Genomic DNA, 14,461 nt, shown 5'->3' on the forward strand with positions numbered 1-14,461 from the left:
GGCTGAAGGGCGACCTTGTAGAGGTATAGCAAACCATGAGAGGCCTAGATAAGGTGAATAGTCGATCTTTTTCCCAGGATAGGAAACCAGAACTAAAGCGCGTGGGTTTAAGGTGAGAGGGGAAAGATTTAAAAGAGTTCAGAGGAGCAAGTTCTTCACAGGGTGGTGGGTATATGGAAGGAGCTGCCGTGCATGGTAGAGATGGGTGCAAAGGTGATTTAGACAGTTTATGGATAGGAAAGTTTGAGAGGAATGTGGGCAAATGGGACCTGCAGAGAGCGGTGAAGACAGCCCAGTCCGTCACGGGATTGCCACTTCTGTCTAGTCTGTCTTCACAGTGCAATGCATCAGGAAAGCTGGAGGATGCCTGCTGCCCTGGCCATTCCTCTTCCTTCCTTCCACATTCTGGAGTTTGAAAGCAACTCCAGGCTCAAGAATAGCTTCTTCCCCACTACTCTCAAACACTTTCTCACTCGCTTCTTTCTCAGAGGTTCTGCCACATGCTCTACTCTAACTCTACCTCATTCTGCTCTTCTATTGTTGTTCTTTAGTATTTTTTGCACAACTTGCATTGCAAACTTGCACCATTCTGCTGTTTTGCACTCGTATTTATTATGTCCGGATCTCTCATGTGAATGTAACTTGCTTATAAAATCTGGTTGGCATGGATGAGTTGGGCCGAAGGGCGTGTTTCTGTGCTGTATGACTCTGTTACTCTCTGGAATGGTTTTTACTCCTAATTGTTGTTTAGCCAAAATATTTTGGCACTGGCTGAGCGATGTGCTTGACTGCCACTTACTGTTGAGGCCTATGCATAAGGAATGTCAAATTCAAGGAGGTGACTAGGTGACTGCACTTGGGCAGGCTTCAATAATCACTGGGCAGAGATAGAGCCGTAATAAATGTTCCCACATCAGCTTCTCGGGATGGCCTGTGCAAATCCTTCTTTGTCCCCCCTTCCCCCCCCTCCATGTTTTATTTGTGAAATGTTACCAAAAAAACCTTGGTAACCATGTAATCACACACTTGCAGCATCCACTCTATCTAAAGTAGAATGTTCTTGGCACAGTGCACTCCTCTTTCATGGCACTTTGCCAAACTCGGTAACTATGTCGTGTATGCGGGATGTTGCCTGATCTGTTCGGGCATTTTGGTCTAATTTCCCCGTGCTGCGTGATTAAATTTGGAATAAAAGCACGAATGACCAGGTTATTAAGTTCCTTCTGCCTGATAAATAAGATCATGGTTAAACATGAATGCCGAAGCCACTTTCCCGTATTGTCATCATCATTAGAATACAAAGTGCTGGAGTAGCTCGGTGGGTCAGGCAGCATCTTTGGAGAAAAGAAACAGGATTTTTTTTTCTCCAGAGATGCTGCCTAACATCTTTGGGATGTGGGAGGAAACCAGAGCACCCAGAAGAAGCCCACACAGTCACAGGGAGAATGTGCAATCTCCACACAGGCAGCACCCGAGGTCGGGATTGAACCCGGGTCTTTGGCAGTGCAAGGCAACAGTTCTACCACTGTCATACCTTTCTGCCACATGTGGAGAAAGTGGACAGCTGGTGTTTTTGTTTGGAGCCCTACTTCAGACTGATAATAGTGGGGCGGGGAATTGGGAGAAAGCAGGATGTGCTTTTTTTTATAGCTACTTTGATGTTGAGGGGATCAATCAAGCTGCCTTGAATATACTTGGTGACTGAGCCTCTGCGCCTTTCCTGAGAAGAATATTTCAATGATCGCTGCACTCCGGGGAAAGGAATTTCCCTCCGTCTAAATAAAGGCCGACTTCTTATTGTGCAACTGCAACCTCTGGCTCCAGACACTGCAGGCAGGGGAAACATCATCTTTGCTTTCATTCTGGCAATAATTATTTTGCTTCAATGTGATCATATTCTTCAGAACTGAAGAATGTGATGCAGGTCTGCTCAATTTTCCTTCACGGGTCAACCCTCCTGTTCTAGGCATTGACCTTTATTGCACCCTTCCGTCTCAAGTAGAATGGGGTAGGCACGTAGTTACAGAGTGATAATTTTGTTAAATTTGCGAATAACCTATCAATGAGCCAAGTAGGTCAGAAGAATGATGCAGCAGAGAGTTGCAAATGAAATCAGATTAGTTATTGAACTGAACACTGCACAATGCTGAGAAGTGCAGATAGATGAAAAGAATATAGGCCGTGCATATAAAAAAATTAAACTAATTCGAGAACCTTTAGCGGGTGGGTGACGTCTTGCAGCTGTAGTGTGATGGAAGTGAGAATTGATGTAAAGCAATGAAATCCATATGACCATGCCTGCAGTAAGCATCTGCACATTGAAGGGGGGAAGGGACACGCAGTGCTGGAGTAACTCAGCGGGTCAGGCAGCATCCCTGGAGAACATGGAGAGGTGACTCTCTGGTTCGGCACCCTTCAGACTGATTGTGTGTGGGGGGGGGGGGGGGGAAGAAGGCTGGAAGAGAACAGGGGCAGAACAAAGCATGGAAGATGTTTTTCTTGATAGGCAGACAGTTGGACGAAGGCCAGATATGATTTAAAAAAACCCAGAAGATGCGAGACAAGAATTGAAGGGTTGCCAATTGTGAAGCCAGAGGGAGAAATGCAGTGGGGGGGGGGGGGGGGGTGTTATTGGAGAAGAGGGAAGTGTGGTGGGAGACAAAGGAGAGGTGGGTTGTTAGAGGCATATTGTGGAACATTGTAGCTCATCGTTGAGTAGCTTGAGTCTTAAGATTGGAAACTGAGCTGGGAGTGTCCAGTTATCTGGATGCTTTGTTACAGACTGGTCAGTCAAGAGGGGCCAGAGTGTGACTGAGGCCTGTAGGAGGGGTTGGAAATGGTATTGGAGCAGCCTCAGCCCTTGTTCACGTCCTTGCAACCTGCGCAGATGAGAGCGGAACTTCAGGGAGAATGAACATTGGCGTCATGGCTTTGCGGTAAATGAAGTCATTCAGATTGTGGAGTAACAGGATAGTCAGAGACAAACATCGTTCTCTGCAGCTACCCTGATAAATCCCCAGGACTGCAAGGCTTGTCCAGTGCCAGAGTTAAGGGCAGCTTTTTGATACTGTATCTGAGGTAGGAGTGAAAGGCCCGGTTGTCCATTTGGGAAACGGCAACACAGACAGAAGAAAGGCGGAGTAAAAGCAGCTGTGGTCTAAAATAAAAAAAAACTATTAAGGATGATAATCTTTGCATTGAGCATCAGCCATGCCAAATTGGCACAGAGTAAAGAACAGCAGTGGTGTGAAAGCGTGCCTCAAAGAATGGCCTGGGGGAAGAAAAGCTACAGATTCAGAAACCTGACATGAAAACAATAAATGCCTAAAATACTCAGCAGGTCCAATGACTGATTATCTATTATTATTATGTTACTAAAACTCTCAATAGACAATAGAATAGGTGCCAGGAGGAGGCCATTCGGCCCTTCGAGCCAGCACTGCCATTCAATGTGATCATGGCTGATCATTCTCAATCAGTACCCCGTTCCTGCCTTCTCCCCATACCCCCTGACTCCGCTATCCTTAAGAGCTCTATCTAGCTCTCTCTTGAATGCATTCAGAGAATTGGCCTCCACTGCCTTCTGAGGCAGAGAATTCCACAGATTCACAACTCTCTGACTGAAAAAGCTTTTCCTCATCTCAGTTCTAAATGGCCTACCCCTTATTCTTAAACTGTAGCCCCTTGTTCTGGACTCCCCCAACATTGGGAACATGTTTCCTGCCTCTAAAGTGTCCAACCACTTAATAATCTTATACGTTTATACGTATATATCTCATACGTTTTTCATCTTGTATATTTGTCAGTTTGTTTGTGCTTACCCGAAATGCAGCCAAAAAAGTACAGGATAGCACCACAATTTTAGGCCCACCTTACTCGCCATTGGCCTGCAGTTCAAATGGTTGTTATATTTTAAAACGTTATTCACTTTTTAAACTTAAAAAATCACTTTTTAAACTTTAATAAATCCCTTTTCCACTTGCCCTGCCAGTCATCTGCGCCTGTGCAGTAAACCTTCGAACATTGTGTTCGACGTCACAATGGGAACTCAACGTGTCCGAGCCTGTGCAGTTGGGGCCCATTGATCTAATACTTGCGTAAGATGGCCGCTGGACCTGCGCGTGCGCTCAAAGCACACTGGTTGTCCTCCGAGGCTTCTTCCCGCTCAAAACAACGGCCGTCGCCATCGAGCTGCCACTTTTTTGTGAATTAGGTTGGGGGGCAGTGTATTAGCAAAATGAATGATCGTGGCTTTGGATAAGAGTTTTAAATGGGAAGTGGTAAAGGGTTATCTCAATGGGAAATTAGAAAATTAAAAAGAGGGCTGGCTAGGTGATCGTATAAGTTAGCAAAATGGAAATTGATAACTAAAGTATTTTGGCAAAGGGCAACAGGGATAAATAGTAAAGAGGCAAAACATGTTTGTTTTTTCAAATGCATGTAGCGTTGATAATGAAGCACAGGTCCTCCCCAGTTACAGCCAGGTCCCGTCCTGTGAACTATTCATAACCCGGACAGTTTCCAAGTGGGAAATGCTGCTGCAAATTGAGCCCCCGTGCGGTAGAGGCCTTCTGCGGTCCCATAGCAGCTAACAAATCGATACCGTCGGCCTGCCAAACACTCGGGCATCTGTGCAGCTGTCCACAAGTCGGGGATTGACAAGCTGTTGAAGACTTGTGGATAAGTTTACGACACTATGACTATAAGTTGCTGCGAAAAGTAGAAATAACTGGATATTGCACAACAGTGGCAAGATTGGAAATAGGAGCTCCGGTAATAACGAATGGAATAAAGGCAGGAGTGAAAAAGGATCTTCGCTTGGAAATAGAAGTAGGATCAGTTTGAATGGAGCAGCAAGAACTAAAAACGCAGTTTGATATGTTGGTTTGGTTTGAAACAATGCCAATGTAAGGCAGAGCATAAATTCTGAAAATTAGAGGTGAATGTCATGAGGATAAAACAACAAACATCAGCAGGCAGTGAGGAAAGCCAATGGCATGTTGGCCTTCATAACGAGAGGATTTCAGTACAGGAGTAAAGAGGTTCTTCTGCAGTTGTATAGGGCCCTGTTAAGACCACATCTGGAGTATTGTGTACAGTTTTGGTCTCCTAATTTGAGGAAGGACATCCTTGTAATTGAGGCAGTGCATCGTAGGTTCACGAAATTGATCCCTGGGATGACGGGACTGTCATACGAGGAAAGATTATAAAGACTAGGCTTCTATTCGCTGGAGTTTAGAAGGATGAGAGGGGATCTTATAGAGACATATACAATTATAAAAGGACTGGACAAGCTAGATGCAGGAAAAATATTCCCAATGTTGGGGGAGTCCAGAACCAGGTGGCTACAGTCTTAGAATAAAGGAGAGGCCATTTAAAACTGAGGTGAGAAGGAACTTTGTCACCCAGAGAGTTGTGAATTTGTGGAATTCTCTGCCACAGAGAGCAGTGGAGGCCAAATCACTGGATGAATTTAAGAGAGAGATAGATAGAGCTCTGGGGGCTAGTGGAATCAAGGGATATGGGGAGAAGATCGGTATACTCATCCAGAGGACAAACATTATCCTCTGGGATAAGCGGGGATCTTATCGAAACGTTTAAAATTATTAAGGGGTTGGACACGTTAGAGGCAGGAAACATGTTCCCAATGTTGGGGGAGTCCAGAACCAGGGGCCACAGTTTAAGAATAAGGGGTAGGCCATTTAGAACAGAGATGAGGAAAAACTTTTTTAGTCAGAGAGTTGTGAATCTGTGGAATTCTCTGCCACAGAGGGCAGTGGAGGCCAATTCTCTGAATACATTCAAGAGAGAGCTAGATAGAGCTCTTAAGGATAGCGGAGTCAGGGGGTATGGGGAGAAGGCAGGAATGGGGTACTGATTGAGAATGATCAGCCATGATCACATTGAATGGCGGTGCTGCCTCGAAGGGCCGAATGGCCTTCTCCTGCACCTATTTTTTATTGTCTATTGTATTCTGTGTCTAGATTTTTCCTTTGAATGGGTTCTTTGTTAAGGAGTTTTAGGGAAAAGTGATCACAATATGGTAGAATTTCGTAAACATTGAAACCAGAATCTCAAATGTAAACAAAATATAACAGTACAAAGAATTGCCAATGGTCACTTGGGAAATTGTATGTAAAGAGGTACTGTATGTCACTAAACATGTAGTGGCTAACCTTAGAAGAATGAATACATAGTTTACAACAAAGTTGTGTAGGAAGGAACTGCAGAAGCTGGTTTAAACCGAAGATACACAAAATGCTGGAGTTACTCAGTGGGACAGGCAGCATCTCTGGAGAGAAGGAATGGATGACATTTGAAGAAGGGTCTTCTGAAGAAGGGCCTCGAACCAAAATGTCACCCATTCCTTTTCCCCAGAGATGCTGCCTCTCCTGCTGAGTAACTCCAGCATTTTGTGTCTATCTTCGGTAACAACAAAGTTGTACTCATTTAAACAACAAAAATCCAACAGAAGAAATGATCCGGCTATGGCCAACAATGGAAGTATTAAAATGTAATAAAAAGGAACTGCAGTTGCTGGTTTCAACCAAAGATAGACATAAAATGCTGGAGTAACTCAACAGGTCAGGAGCATCTCTGGAGGAAATGGACAGATGACGTTTCGGGTTAGGAGCCTTCTCTAGACTGATTGTAGTGGGGTGGGATTGGAGGTGGGGTCAGGACTGCAAGCGAGGGGCAAAAAACAGGACAAATCAGGGCCGGCAGATGTCCTCGGACAAGGAGGTTCCCTGATAGGCTGATTGTTGGCTAGAGTCTGTGAGAGCCCTAGATAAAATCAGTATTAGATCAAAAGAAAAGTTTTTTAACATTGCCAAAATGTGCAGTAAATCTGAGGATAACAGGATTTCAGGCCACAGTGAAGAAAGGGTAAAAATTTGTTCAGAGAAAGTAGAAAATGAGTAATCTAGTGGGAAACATAAAGACCATGAAAGCTTCAAAGTGTGAAAAAGAAAGATTAGCTAAAGTTGATACAAATTAATTCAGGAAGGTTTATTGATGAATAAAGATGTGGCAGAAAAATCAAAGAAATAATTTATACCCGTCTTCAATGGAGCTAAAATAAGATGGCAAAAGAAATTAGCATTTACTTAATTTTTTTGTAATTTTGGTCCAATTAATTTCCCCAATTAAATCTCGAGACCTGATAACTTGTATCCCAAGGTTCTGAAAAAGCTACCTTCAGAAATACAAAATGCACTGAAAATTAATTTCTGAAACTCCATTATTCAAGTACAAAGTTAGTTAGCAAATATAATCTCGCTATTTAAGAAGAATGTGGAGAGAAAACTAGAAGCTGCCAGTTTATGGAGTCTTACGTTTTAAGTGATGGTTACGCTTAGACCGCAATGCTTTGATGAACCATGCTTGGAATTATACTTTAAAAATGTAGTAGAGATGGAATCTCAAGATCCTAAATGCGATAGGTTTAAGATGCTTATTGCTTTCAATGTAGCTTAATCAATGGCATCTAGAAACCCAAGTTAATGCAAAGTGAAATAATGACAGACTACAGACTAAGCCAGAGTATTGCTTCAGAACAATGACGAGAAAATGAGATGGAAAGGTGTTGATCAAATTGAATTATTGTTGTTTTATTATTGTTACGTGTACCAAAATGCTGCAAAAAAAATTGTTTTGTGCACTATCTGATCAAATCATGCCATACAGGAGTGCAATCCAATCGTACACGTATGACAAGCAGTGCATAGAGAAAAATAAATAGTGCAGAATATGGTGATGCAGCTACAGAGTGCAATTTAAAAAAAAATGCAATGAGGTGGGTTGGGTGATCGGGAATATACACGTAGCTTGTGAGAGGTCCGTTAAATAGCCTGATAATAGTGGGGAGAAATGTTGTTCCTGAATCAAGTGGTACGTGCTTTCAAACACTTGCATCTTCTGCCCAATGGGAGAGGGAGGGGGAGGAGAAAGTGTCCATAAGTCATGCGAGTGGAATTGGGCTGTTCAGATCATCAAGTCTACTCTGAATGGTCCTAGATTATGTGGGCCACTTTCCCCAGGTGGCATGAAGTATAGAAGGAGTTGATTTGGGGAGGGGGAGGCATGGATTGTAAAAGATATGACAGGAAAAGTGCCTTCTTCATAATGTGCAGTTAGAATAATCTAAATTGGAGTTAAATATTCAAAATTCACTCTCCCTGGGATCCCTGTTAGGAGCATCCCATTGAATGGAATCTGACCTCTTCTGTTGATCAGCTGCAGAAACCATTGGGATTAGAGGTGGGAACCATGTGGTTGCCGGTCTATCTGGGGAATTGTGGTCGGGTAAGGGTGTGGTATAGTGGTAGCAGGAAAATGCCTGAGTAGCCAAAAAAATGTGGTTGCTTGTATATGTGACATTTACAAATGCGTTATGCTTGCTATAGTTACTATGGTCAAATTTCTTCAAGCTCACGATGCCAAAATTCTGTTAATAAACCTGGATTAATTGGTTTTAACCTGTGATGAAAACTTTCACCCTCCCCATAACTCTCCATCCTGACCCAGCTGAATTGACTTTAAACTGTCATTCTGCCATGAGGAAATGTTTTTTAAATTTCTGTCCTCGAGCCAGTGTTCCCAAGTCTCATAGAATTACATACGGTGTGACACAGAAGCGAACCATTCAGCCGGACCCATCATATTGGCATTTATGTTTTACTTCAGCTGCCTCCTGTCTTTCTGCATTGAAATCTTTCAGCATAATACTCCTTAATTAGTTTATTCGGCCTCCCTCTTAAATGCATCCAAACTTTGCTTCCCTGTTGGTAGCAGGTTCTACATTCTCATGACTCTTTAACTCATCTTGTCTCTTGTACAAATCGAATACGGCATCCCACTTTGGATTCCCCTTGAAATGAGAGCATTTCCTTTCTTAGCTGCATCACCGGAGAGGTCGTCAGCCTTGCAGAGACTTGTATGTGATATCTACTTCCTCTTTGTTAAGAAAGTTGTGCTGTCACTTCCCCTACTTTGGATCTGTGTGAATTCTCTGCCTCAGAAGGCAGTGGAGGCCAATTCTCTGAATGCATTCAAGAGAGAGCTAGATAGAGCTCTTAAGGATAGCGGAGTCTGGGGGTATGGGGAGAAGGCAGGAATGGGGTACTGATTGAGAATGATCAGCCATGATCACATTGAAAGGCGGTGCTGGCTCGAAGGGCCGAATGGCCTACTCCTGCACCTATTGTCTATTGCTTTATCCTTGTGCTTCCAGTTCGGAGGCTGTATTCTGCACCATCAACCCTTCTCCACGAGGCTCTGTATTGTGCATTTTTGCTGTGCCATTCCAGAGGGGAGCACGAAAAGACTTTTGTATTCAAAATTGCGTCAGACATGATTGTGGTTTCTTCCTTCCTTCTTGCCGTTTTGCTTCCATGATCATTTCCTGTTCTCTCACTCAAAATCTGACGTTATTGCCTAAACCCTGGGGCCTTTATCTGCTCCCCATGTTCCTTCCGGCCTAAGTTTCCCTTCTGAGTGTGGTTGATCACGTTTTCAGCTATCTTTGATAAAATTTCTATTACCATAAAAAATACAACTTAATTAAAAATAATCAGAAACCTTGCTCTCTTAATGCTCTATACAATCTGCTTTTTCTAGACTTTAGCTCAATTGTTGCTCTACACTATCATGCCATTGGCCCCTGACAGATTTTCTTCCTAGTGTGGCTGCAATTATGTGATCTTTCATTTTCAATTTAAAGATTAAAAGCAATAACTGTGACGGGTGGCACAGTGGTTACTTCCTTACAGCCCCAGAGACCTGGGTTCGATCCTGACTAAGGGTGCTGTCTGTAAGGAGTTTCTACGTTCTCCCTGTAACCAGTGTGTTTGCTCCCACATGCCAAAAACGTACAAGTTTGTAGGTTAATTGGCTAGTGAATTGTAAATTTTCCCCAGTGATCGCTGGTCAGCGCGGACTCAGTGGGCTGAAGGCAATAGACAATAGGTGCAGGAGGAGGCCATTCGGCCCTTCGAGCCAGCACCGCCATTCAATGTGATCATGGCTGATCATTCTCAATCAGTACCCCGTTCCTGCCTTCTCCCCATACCCCCTGACTCCGCTATCCTTAAGAGCTCTATCTAGCTCTCTCTTGAATGCATTCAGAGAATTGGCCTCCACTGCCTTCTGAGGCAGAGAATTCCACAGATTCACAACTCTCTGACTGAAAAAGTTTTTCCTCATCTCCATTCTAAATGGCCTACCCCTTATTCTTAAACTGTGGCCCCTTGTTCTGGACTCCCCCAACATTGGGAACATGTTTCCTGCCTCTAGCGTGTCCAACCCCTTTATAGGGCCTATTTTCACACTGTATCTTGAAAGTCGAAAGTAAAGGTTATATTGACTGGATGTGGAAGCTTGGAGTTTGCCCACATATCGTTGTCACCCAGCTCGCCTTCCTGCTGCATCTTGAAACCAAGGCTTGCTCAGCTCTAACTGTTCTTTCCAACTCTTAGATGAATTAAAATTTCCAGTTGAAGGTCAGAACTCCAGCCCCATCAACCGCCCCCCCCCCCCCATACGTCTTTCCACTTGATCTAAATCTCTGATCCCTTCTCAGCAAAGTTCACTAATACAAAGCCCGGAGTTGTTCTCCAGTTTAGTCTTTATAGTCGCACAGCACAGTAACAGAGCTTACTGCACACTGCCCATTCTCGCCATATTCCCCTCAGCTCTCCCCACGTTCACCCACTCATCTACACACTCGGGGCAATTTACCTTGTTGGGAGGAAACTGGAGCACACAAACAGAACCTATGTAGCCACGGGGAGTGGATGCAAATTCCATGCAGAAGGCCAGGATTCAACCTGGGTTGCAGGAAATGCAGGGTCTATGAGATGCACCACTGTGGGATAGTGGCACACACCTGCATAGTGCCATCCGTCCATCCTCACCATGTTGAAACCTCCTCAGTGTAAACTTTCCTCTACCACATTGTGGGCATGGCTCTTAATTCAGGATGACAGAAGTATATTGTAGTTTTCTGAAATACTATCCAGCTATAATTATTGATAATTTGGAACATAATCTGCATGCTAGTGAATTGCACCGTTAGGAACAGGGGGCGTACAACGAGATCTGGGTGTCCTAGTGCATCAGTCACTGAAAGGAAGCATGCAGGTACAGCAGGCAGTGAAGAAAGCCAATGGAATGTTGGCCTTCATAACAAGAGGAGTTGAGTATAGGAGCAAAGAGGTCCTTCTGCAGTTGTACAGGGCCCTAGTGATACCGCACCTGGAGTACTGTGTGCAGTTTTGGTCTCCAAATTTGAGGAAGGATATTCTTGCTCTTGAGGGCGTGCAGCGTAGGTTTACTAGGTTAATTCCCGGAAGGGCGGGACTGTCATATGTTGAAAGACTGGAGCGACTAGGCTTGTATACACTGGAATTTAGAAGGATGAGAGGAGATCTTATCGAAACGTATAAGATTATTAAGGGGTTGGACACTTTAGAGGCAGGAAACATGTTCCCAATGTTGGGGGAGTCCAGAACAAGGGGCCACAGTTTAAGAATAAGGGGTAGGCCATTTAGAACTGAGATGAGGAAAAGCTTTTTCAGTCAGAGAGTTGTGAATCTGTGGAATTCTCTGCCTCAGAAGGCAGTGGAGGCCAATTCTCTGAATGCATTCAAGAGAGAGCTAGATAGAGCTCTTAAGGATAGCGGAGTCAGGGGGTATGGGGAGAAGGCAGGAACGGGGTACTGATTGAGAATGATCAGCCATGATCACATTGAATGGCGGTGCTGGCTCGAAGGGCCGAATGGCCTCCTCCTGCACCTATTGTCTATTGCCTTGTTGATTTTCATTACCAATTTGAACCTCTGAGATGCTTTCAGCCTTATTCCTGCTTGAAATGGGTTGTTCATTAGCTTAGTTTCCATGTTTCTGCATTGAACTGGGTTATCACTGTCAGATTCATATTGAAATGCCCAGCAGCATTAGTTGCCATTTTGGACATGATAATCATTAGCTCCTGCTTGACTTGGTGTTTTCTGCAATGTGACTGGGATAGAAGGTGCAACTGAGCTGAAAAGTTTAGTCGAAGTACAAGAGCCGGTGTTAATTGGAGTGGGTGGCTGAGGTTGTAAAATAGCTCAAAACATTTTTAAAGCAGGATGTGGGAGAGAGTTTAAAAAGGCAGAATGAAGATGTTGAGCAAATGTATGCACCAAGTTATGCGTAACATTTCTGGATATTTTGCACGCTGTTAACTTTGGTTAAAATGCAATGCTCTGCAAAAAAAATGAATATAAAATGTGATTGAGTTAACAGTAAAGGGTAAAATGATTCTAACAAAATGGCTTCCAAAGATTTTCCTATTCATTGGCTTTAAGGAAAATTAAACGATTTGCGTGTCGTCTGCACCATCACTGAACTATTTGAATGAGTTTTCCTTCCGAGCTTGTGGTTCAATCTTAGAACCCTGCCGAATGTTCTTGAGGTTGCAGCATTAGGGTTAGGCCTTGACTGACCACATTTTTCGTAGACTAATCAAATATCTATAGCTTATCTATAGTTATGGCTGTCTAAGGCATTGCTTGCTTGAATACAGGGTGGAGGAGAAACATTCAGCAGCTCTGGTTGCTGCAATTGATGGGAATAGGCACAGGATGAAATTGGAATTTTAATTGCTGCTCTAGTTAATCTTCCTTACTCTTTGCTCGGCTCACCTCCCAAATAATCAGGGGATGACATTTTGGGAGAAGAACATTGTTTCTATCTTAATGTCCAATAACTCACTGGGTCAGGCAGCATTTCTGGAGAACATCAACTTTGAGAAATGTGCTTACAGGAGGAAAAATAACGATGAAAAGGAGGATCAGAAAGAAAATTTGAAAATGCAGCATTGTTCCCAGTTTCTCTTCTCTTTTGCAGATGGTGTTTGAGACAATACTAGACTGGGGTCTTTGTGCTGGTAGTGCAAGTGTGGATTTTGGAACATGTATGTGCTTGGTTATTAGTGTGAGTAGAATACCAGGCCAGATTGACTCAACCAAATGTTTTCGTATTTTGTGGCTCTATCTAAAGCACCTTGTCCAATGTTGGATTGACAGGCGTTGGTGCAGTGGTAGAGTTGTTGCCTTACAGTGCTCACCGCACCAGAGACCCGGATTCGATCCTGGCCATGGTTGTTTGTCTGTACGGCGTTTGTACGCTCTCCCCATGACTTGCGTGGGTTTTCTCCGAGAACTTCGGTTTCCTCCCACACCATAAGAAGTACAGGTTTGTAGGTTAATTGGCTTTGTATAAATGTAAAAATTGTCCCTAGTGTAGGATAGTGTTAATTTGCAGGGATCTCTGGTCGGTGTGGGCCAAAGGGCCTGTTTTCGCGCTGTAGCTCTAAAAAAATAAAAAATTATATGTAATGATATCCACTTGTTGAGACTTCACTGGAGATAATTAGAGATAGGTTACAGTTTGCACATGACCGTCTTTTTTTTGAGGTAGAGACAAGGAACTGCAGATACTAGAATCTTGAGGAAAGTACGACATGCTCCAGTAACTCAGTGGGTCAGGCAGCATTTCAGGAGAACATGGATAGGTGATGTTTTGGGTTGGGACCCTTCAGCATCTGAAGAAGGGTCCTGATCTGAAACGTCATCTATCCATGTTTTCCAGAGATGCTGCCTGACCTGCTGAGTTACTCCAGCACTTTGTGTATTTTTCTGAGGTAAGAAACATTAAGCTAGTTGTCCCTTTCCTCAATTAGATACATCAAAAAAAGTTATGAATAAAGGGGGAAGCTAATTGAGCATAAGATCAGTGGATTCAAACTTGGGAATTACAGGGATCAGAGGAACAGGGGGGAGGAATGGGATGGGAGAAAGCAAGGGCTTAAGTTTCAGTCAATAAACACAGTGCCACCAAACAGCAGTTCCAGGAATGGGTTGATGTTTGATCCATGAGGGAGCCACTGATGTCACACTTCTTTCGCAACACGCCGCACCTCGTGAAGCCAGAAGCAATTGGTCGGTATATGTACATTGGCAGGTTTTCTCGGTTTCCGTTTTTATCCTCTGTAGACGGCCGTGAGTATTTTATTGTGAATAAAATGAACAGTAGTCCAGAGTTTATGGCAGTGATTGCAGCATAGCTACTGGAATTTGCCATCTTTACTTCTTGAGACCGACACCAGCTTTGGGATTTCTAGGCAGGTGTGATCTAGTGCGGAAGTCCAAAAGCTGCCATCAAAGACTCAGGATGTCTTTGCTGGCTGCACATCGGGTTTTGAGATTAAAATTCATTTACAGATCAACAAAGCGCAAACTTCCATCTTATTGCCCCTTGAAAAAGTAACTCATCCAAAGAATCTACACCACGTACAAGGAGGAGGATGGAGTGTTTATCCATAAAAATGATCAAAATGAAAGAGAATTATCAAGAACCTCTAAGAGATCGAGGTAGCATATTTTAAATAGTTAAATATATTAAAGTCATTCTT

At 43.5% G+C, this 14,461-nt stretch overlaps 1 protein-coding gene across 1 annotated transcript in view; it reads left to right on the forward strand.

Moving 5' to 3' along the window:
* LOC144611596 (serine/threonine-protein phosphatase 6 regulatory subunit 3-like) overlaps nt 1–14,461 on the forward strand; it is a 116,740-nt gene that overhangs the window by 11,003 nt on the left and 91,276 nt on the right. The gene's annotated exons all lie outside the window — the stretch shown is intronic.

This window comes from Rhinoraja longicauda, chromosome 40, assembly GCF_053455715.1.
Source record: "Rhinoraja longicauda isolate Sanriku21f chromosome 40, sRhiLon1.1, whole genome shotgun sequence".
Classification (NCBI taxonomy): Eukaryota; Metazoa; Chordata; class Chondrichthyes; order Rajiformes; family Arhynchobatidae; genus Rhinoraja; species Rhinoraja longicauda.